This window comes from Salvelinus sp. IW2-2015, unplaced genomic scaffold (genome assembly GCF_002910315.2).
Source record: "Salvelinus sp. IW2-2015 unplaced genomic scaffold, ASM291031v2 Un_scaffold3648, whole genome shotgun sequence".
Lineage (NCBI taxonomy): Eukaryota > Metazoa > Chordata > Actinopteri > Salmoniformes > Salmonidae > Salvelinus > Salvelinus sp. IW2-2015.
Window position 1 is genome coordinate 18,276 of NW_019944925.1, and position 7,642 is coordinate 25,917.

The 7,642-nt window shown below is 45.3% G+C and overlaps 1 long non-coding RNA gene across 1 annotated transcript in view; it reads left to right on the top strand.

The window, feature by feature from the left end:
* Window positions 1-825: 825 nt before the first annotated feature.
* The window catches only part of LOC112076252 (uncharacterized), a 30,718-nt gene continuing 23,901 nt past the window's right edge, over window positions 826-7,642 (top strand). Inside the window, exon 1 of the long non-coding RNA XR_002895142.2 lies at window positions 826-1,054. This is a non-coding gene — a long non-coding RNA (uncharacterized lncRNA). The remainder of the gene's footprint in view (window positions 1,055-7,642) is intronic.

Sequence of the window (7,642 nt, forward strand, 5' to 3'; positions counted from 1 at the left end):
TCATCCGAGGGGATATGGATTTAATATGTAGGCCTGATTGGGTATACATTGCTGGAGCCTGCTCAGTGAATCTGGAGAGGGTATGATTTAATTATGTAGGCGTTATATAAAATATTCATCGCTTTACCTCGTGCACATAATCTGGGGATATGATTTAATATGTAGGCCTATATTATTCAATGTTCTTGACCTCTGTTCAACTGATCTGGGGATATGATTTAATATGTAGGCCTATATTATACATGCTTTACCTCGTCACTGATCTGGGATATGATTTAATATGTAGGCCTATATTATACATGCTTGACCTCGTCACTGATTGCTGGGATTATGAGTTCTTTTAATATGTAGGCCTATTTATACATGCTGACCTCGTCAACTGATCTGGGGATATGATTTAATATGTAGGCCTATATTATACATGCTTGACCTCGTCACTGATCTGGAGATATGATTTAATATAGTAGGCCTAATATAATATACATGCTTTACCTCGTCACTGATCTGGGGATATGATTGAATAAATTCCCTTCACAGATTACAATTACAGTACAGCCTTGCTACAGTACAGTTCACATGAGGCAGGGTTTGTAGCGTGCTTCACACAGGGCGGTGACAGCCTGTAATTGATGACGTACAGTGAAAGCTCCTTGTCTGGTCTAGTGGAAGAAAGCGGATCGTGAGCTCGGATGTTGATTAGGCCTACGTTCTCCGATTGCTAGTGGAGTGAAGGTGTATACTGCCGGAAGTAAATATTGAAGCGATCCACATGTAGAAAAAGAGGTCGCTCGATTTCAGTTCCATCTGAAATAGGCTACAACTGATGACGGATATCAAGCGGATTGCCTCGTGATTTCAGCATTGATGGCAAGAAAATAATATTCCCCATAACAAGACGCGGCTTCTGTGGTCAACCTGTCTGCAAATGCACCCTACAAATTAAAACGCGCATTTAAATAATTTACCCCATATTCATACAACAAGTTTCAGCGATCTTACTTGGTTTTTTGGACCTTTGCATTTTCCCCTTCAGCCATGGACGAAGACAATCAAGGTAACGTTACATTCCATTCACACGCATGTTTATCTTTCATGTGTCGATGTGTGGTTGTGTACACTAGGATCATTTTGGGTAGGCTACAGCAGGACCCAAGGCCGGTTTAATGACAACAATCAGGTTAACACGTATTTGGTATTGTGATATTTCACATAATAATAATAATAATAATACTATAATCTGTCTGTTATATGTAACAATAGATTTAAGGATGACGTTAGAAAATAATAAAAGAAGAAAGAATACGAAAATAAATAGAAGGCATTTAGAATGTGAACCTTTATCCCTCTACATTGACACATGTTCACCCTCACTCGTGTATGGTACAGCGACCCAGTAATGAGCATGTTTCATGGTTCCATGAGAAGTCATCTGAAACAGAACCATCAGTCATCACACACAGTGGATGTGTAGCGTGCTAATGCAGGATGGAGGGATATGGATTGACCTATATTCTGCGTAAATAAGAACAAACAGGACTGTCACACTCCAGCGGATAGGCATGATGCCTGTATGAATACATCACTGTCACGAGGCTGAATGCAGAACGCATACTCCCTTGGCTTATTATTAAGACTTTAAGTCACCAGGTCAGTTACACACTCATTCCAGGCAAGCTCAACAGGTCATTCCATATGTAGGGAAGGCTAATTCAAGCATTGCTCAGTGATATATAAAGTTATGACGAATTGAAGAGTGCTCTCTTTGGCTCAGTTCCACGACTAGATGCTTTGTGTGTGTGTGTGTGTGTGTGTGAGTGTGTGGACATAAGCACAATCGGCTCAGTATTTGGATATCTCTATTTGAGACAGAAAAGTCCTGGAAAAACTCCTGGCCCTAATCCCAACTACAGTCCCGACCCACCTTTTGAGAAAACACTGATCTACAGCTGTTGCTAGGCCCCTTTACTGTTTAGTCCAGAGCTATGTGATGTATGTTATTCACTGTGGCAGAGTGGAACGAGGGAAGAGGGTACAGAGGCCTCGTTGTGCTGCTATCAAAGTGCTTCCCCTCCAGTGGTGGGTGGGAGACGTCAGCAGCAGCACTGACAGACACACACCACAGACAGACATCACAGACAGACATATTGTATGGTCCTGTGATGCCAACCAGAGATAATTGACAGTTAGACAGCCGAGAGAGGAAAATCGACCCCCCCCCTCCATTCCATCCTATCACTGTTCCCCCTCTCCCTCACGGCAGTCTTCCCTAACAGAGAGAGAGAGAGAGAGAGAGAGAGAGAGAGAGAGAGAGAGAGAATGAATGGATGGATGGATGGATGGATGGATAGATTGTGGTCTGGAATGATAAGAGAGGTGTAAACACACACACGCACACGCAGACACGCACACGCACACGCCAGCACACACACACCACACACACATGAGAATATTTTTCTTTGTCAATGAAAAGAAATCAGATGCAGTTGACCGTAGGATGGCAACATGAGACATTATTTAATATGTAGGCCTATATTATACATGCTTGACCTCGTCACTGATCTGGGGATATGATTTAATATGTAGGCCTATATTATACATGCTTACCTCGTCACTGATCTGGGATATATTTAATATGTAGGCCTATATTATACATGCTTTACCTCGTCACTGATCTGGGGATATGATTTAATATGTAGGCCTATATTATACATGCTTTACCTCGTCACTGATCTGGGGATATGATTTATATGTAGGCCCTATATTATACATGCTTGACCTCGTCACTGATCTGGGGATATGATTTAATATGTAGGCCTATATTATACATGCTTACCTCGTCACTGATCTGGATATGATTTAATATGTAGGCCTATATTATACATGCTTGACCTCGTCACTGATCTGGAGATATGATTAATATGTAGGCCTATATTATACATGCTTTACCTCGTCACTGATCTGGGGATATGATTGAATAATTCCCTCACAGATTACAATACAGTACAGCCTTTGTACAGTACAGTCACATGAGGGCAGGTTTGTAGTCGTTGCTCCACAGGGCGGGACAGATAATAATGATGACGTACAGTGAAAGCTGCCTGTCTGTCTAGTGGAGAAGCGGAGTCGTGGAGCTCGGATGGATAGCCTACTCTCCCGATGCTAGAGTGAGTGAAGGTGTATCTGCCGGATAATATGCAACCGATCACTGTAGAAAAAAGACGTCGCCGATTCAGTTCCATCTGAAATAGGCTACACTGATGACGGATATCCAAGCGGATTGCCTCGTGATTCCAGCATTGATGGCAAGAAAATAATATTCCCCATAACAAGACGCGGCTTCTGTGGTCAACCTGTCTGCAAATGCACCCTACAAATTAAAACGCGCATTTAAATAATTTACCCCATATTCATACAACAAGTTTCAGCGATCTTACTTGTTTTTTGGACCTTTGCATTTTCCCCTTCACCATGGACGAAGACATCAAGGTAACGTTACATCCCATTCACACGCATGTTTATCTTTCATGTGTCGATGTGTGGTTGTGTACACTAGGATCATTTTGGGTAGGCTACAGCAGGACCCAAGGCCGGTTTAATGACAACAATCAGGTTAACACCGTATTTGGTATTGTGATATTTCACATAATAATAATAATAATAATACTATAATCTGTCTGTTATATGTAACAATAGATTTAAGGATGACGTTAGAAAATAATAAAAGAAGAAAGAATACGAAAATAAATAGAAGGCATTTGAATGTGAACCTTTATCCCTCTACATTGACACATGTTCACCTCACTCGTGTATGGTACAGCGACCCAGTAATGAGCATGTTTCATGGTTCCGTGAGAAGTCATCTGAAACAGAACCATCAGTCATCACACACAGTGGATGTGTAGCGTGCTAATGCAGGATGGAGGGATATGGATTGACCTATATTCTGCGTAAATAAGAACAAACAGGACTGTCACACTCCAGCGGATAGGCATGATGCCTGTATGAATACATCACTGTCACGAGGCTGAATGCAGAACGCATACTCCCTTGGCTTATTATTAAGACTTTAAGTCACCAGGTCAGTTACACACTCATTCCAGGCAAGCTCAACAGGTCATTCCATATGTAGGAAGGCTAATTCAAGCATTGCTCAGTGATATATAAAGTTATGACGAATTGAAGAGTGCTCTCTTTGGCTCAGTTCCACGACTAGATGCTTTGTGTGTGTGTGTGTGTGTGTGAGTGTGTGGACATAAGCACAATCGGCTCAGTATTTGGATATCTCTATTTGAGACAGAAAAGTCCTGGAAAAACTCCTGGCCCTAATCCCAACTACAGTCCCGACCCACCTTTTGAGAAAACACTGATCTACAGCTGTTGCTAGGCCCCTTTACTGTTTAGTCCAGAGCTATGTGATGTATGTTATTCACTGTTGGCAGAGTGGAACGAGGGAAGAGGGTACAGAGGCCTCGTTGTGCTGCTATCAAAGTGCTTCCCTCCAGTGGTGGGTGGGAGACGTCAGCAGCAGCACTGACAGACACACACCACAAACAGACATCACAGACAGACATATTGTATGTCCTGTGATGCCCAACAGAGTAATTGACAGTTAGACAGCCGAGAGAGGAAATCGACCCCCCCCCCTCCATTCCATCCTATCACTGTTCCCCCTCTCCCTCACGGCAGTCTTCCCTAACGGAGAGGAGAGAAGAGAGAGAGAGACGAGAGACGGGGGGGTGGGCGGATGTGGGGAGTGGGGAGTGGGGGAGGAGAGAGAGGAGAGTGAGAGGGGAGGGGGGAGGGGAGGAGGAGAGAGAGAGAGAGGAGTGATGGGAGAGGAGGAAGAGATGGGGGGGGGGGGGGGGGGGGGGGAGGGGGGGGGGGGCGGGGGGGAGGGGGAGGATGGATGGATGGATAGTAGATTGTGGTCTGGAATGAATAAGGTAGAGGTGTGTGTGTGTGTGTTGTGTTAGTGTAGGTGAGTGTGTGTTGTGGTGTGTGTGTGTGTGGAGGTGGATGTGTGTGTGTGTGTGTGTGTGTATGGAGGGGATCTCTGTGTGTGTGAGTGGTGGAGGGGATGGTGTGTGGTATGTGTGTTGGGGGGTGTTGTGTGTGTGTGTGAGGTGTTGTGTTGGAGGGATGTGTGTGTATGTGGTTGGAGGGATGTGTGTGTGTGTGTGTGTGTGTTGTGGTGTGTGTGGTGTGTGGTGTGTGTGTGTGTGTGGTGTGTGTGTGTGTGTGTGTGTGTGTGTGTGTGTGTGTGTGTGTGTGTGTGTGTGTGTGTGGGTGGGGGGTGTGTGGGTGGATGGGATCTGTGTGTGTAATATAGGCCATGCTGTTTTCACTCATCTGGAATAACGTATTAATATCTCCTGGAAGGATACACACAGTGCCACATATGCCAGTTCTGCACCGCGCTTATTGTCTAGCATGCTTGGCTTTATTTAGGACACATGAAGGACATCATCACACCAATCATCAGTGATCTCCTCACCCAAATCTACAGTATATACACTGTATGCCCGAACAGAACCAGAGCTTACCAGGGTCACTGAGGAGAGACAGCCCAGGGAGGAGGTGATTAGGCTGGGTAGCAGAGCAGGCAGAGTGGGTGAGAGACGGTTCCTGGCTCTGCTCTGTGGGATACTGTCTGTGACACGCCGGGCGTGGGGCGGTCGACAGGAGTCCTGCTGGGCCAGTGTGATTAAACACACGTACACACACACACACACACACACACACACACACACACACACACACACACACACACACACACACACACACACACACACACACACACACACACACACACATCGCATGCCAGGCCAGATGGAGAGCTGCCAGAGAGAGAGGGATGGAGGGAGCAGGAGAATGAGAGAGGGCCAAAGGATAATAGAGAGAACAAATAGAGATCAAGTGGTAGACAGAGAGAGGGAGGGAGTCAGAGAGTGAGAGAAAGAAAGAGAGGGAGGAAGAGGAGGGAAGGTTGGAGACAGCCAGAGAGGTAAGGAGGGAGGCCAGATCAGTGCAGGGATGAGTACATATTCCTCCTTAATCAATTATTCAGCTTATTACTGGATTTCCGTTCAATAAAACTCCTATCTGTTGTGTGATGATTAGCTAACTGTGGGTGGTAGTAGTGATGTGCTGTACTCCTCTCACCAGTGTTCATCCCCACCACTGAGGCCTTATAGGAGAGAGCAGAGCACTCCTCACACACACACACACACACACACACACACACACACACACACACACACACACACACACACACACACACACACACACACACACACACACAGGCATTAAAAAACTCTGGGCAGCAGCAGAAACGAAGGTGATTGAATCCGTCTGACATGCATGACACTCCACAATACAATGCTTCTCCACAGGCACCTGCTCTGATTGGTGCCTCACTGCTGCTTTGTTTAATCCACTCATTGACATGAAGCAGAAGACTCTAATGACCAATTCTGAACGGAACATTTAAACAGATTAATGAACAGTGTTTTATTAGCAGTGTCATTCTACTAGCTTCAACTGTGGCACAAAAAGAGTGTGGTGTGTGTGCGTGTGCGGCACTGACTGGTAGAGTGAGAGACCATATGGAATGAATCAGTGTTTTTATCCCTTTAGTTACGTTCACAGCATGTCTACCGACGGACTGTGTGTCTGTGTGTGTATGTTTGGCCACAAACTGCTCTGTTTACTCAGTGCGAAAACCGACCGTTTCATTGGCTACGCTTGTGTGCCCGTGCAGCCGCGAGGTTATGCCATGCACGCTCCAGGCCAGCCGAGCGAGACACATACCACCTCGAGAGCGTATCTCAATAGTCTGATATGGCTTCCTCTGCTTGTCTCCTTGTCTCCTGTCCTTCATCTGCACTAATGAAGAATTGGACATTAACACCTACTACACTCAGCCACAGTATTTATTTGACCTGAAGGCCTGCTATGCCCTCTACTCTGACCAACCCACATTCAGGATAGAATTAGAGGAAGCAACGGTCCCAGACCTTCTCGTGTGCTTGCTTCTGTGGACGGAAAAATGTCTTCAGACAGAGAATGTTAAGGAGTTTGTTGTTACGTTTGGTCTTTGGAAGAGATGGGGCGTCTCTGGACCTCCGTGTTACCAAAGGCCCACCCTCTGTGAAGTAGCTAAGAGAAGTGCAGCTGAAAAGTTGATGGGTCACGGTTCAATGACTATATGAGCTCTCCACAATTTAGAGCAACTCACGCTTAGCTGGTCCAGCTAGAAGACGTCTCTTTGCTCTGTTGCAGCACAGAGCTCACATGTTGCCGATCCACCATTATTCAGGTGGACTGGAGTCCTTCAAAGTATGCCACAGCACAGCGCCTGCCAAACTGACTGGCCCTCCCAGGGCTCCACTGACCTGATCATGGGTCAAGAGCTTGACTAGAAGGTTCTCTCTACATATTTGTCAAAATTGAGTTGTTGACGTAGCCTTTTTCTGTTCAATGTTCTCTACTTATATAGTAAAGTAAAACTCCAATTCACGTTGTTAAGATAAAATTCCTGACACCAGTCAAATCAATGAGCGTTCAGAATTTAAGGCCAATTATCTCAAAATCATTGCATATAGAACCTTATAGTCCCAACCCACTGGGCACACACTGGTTT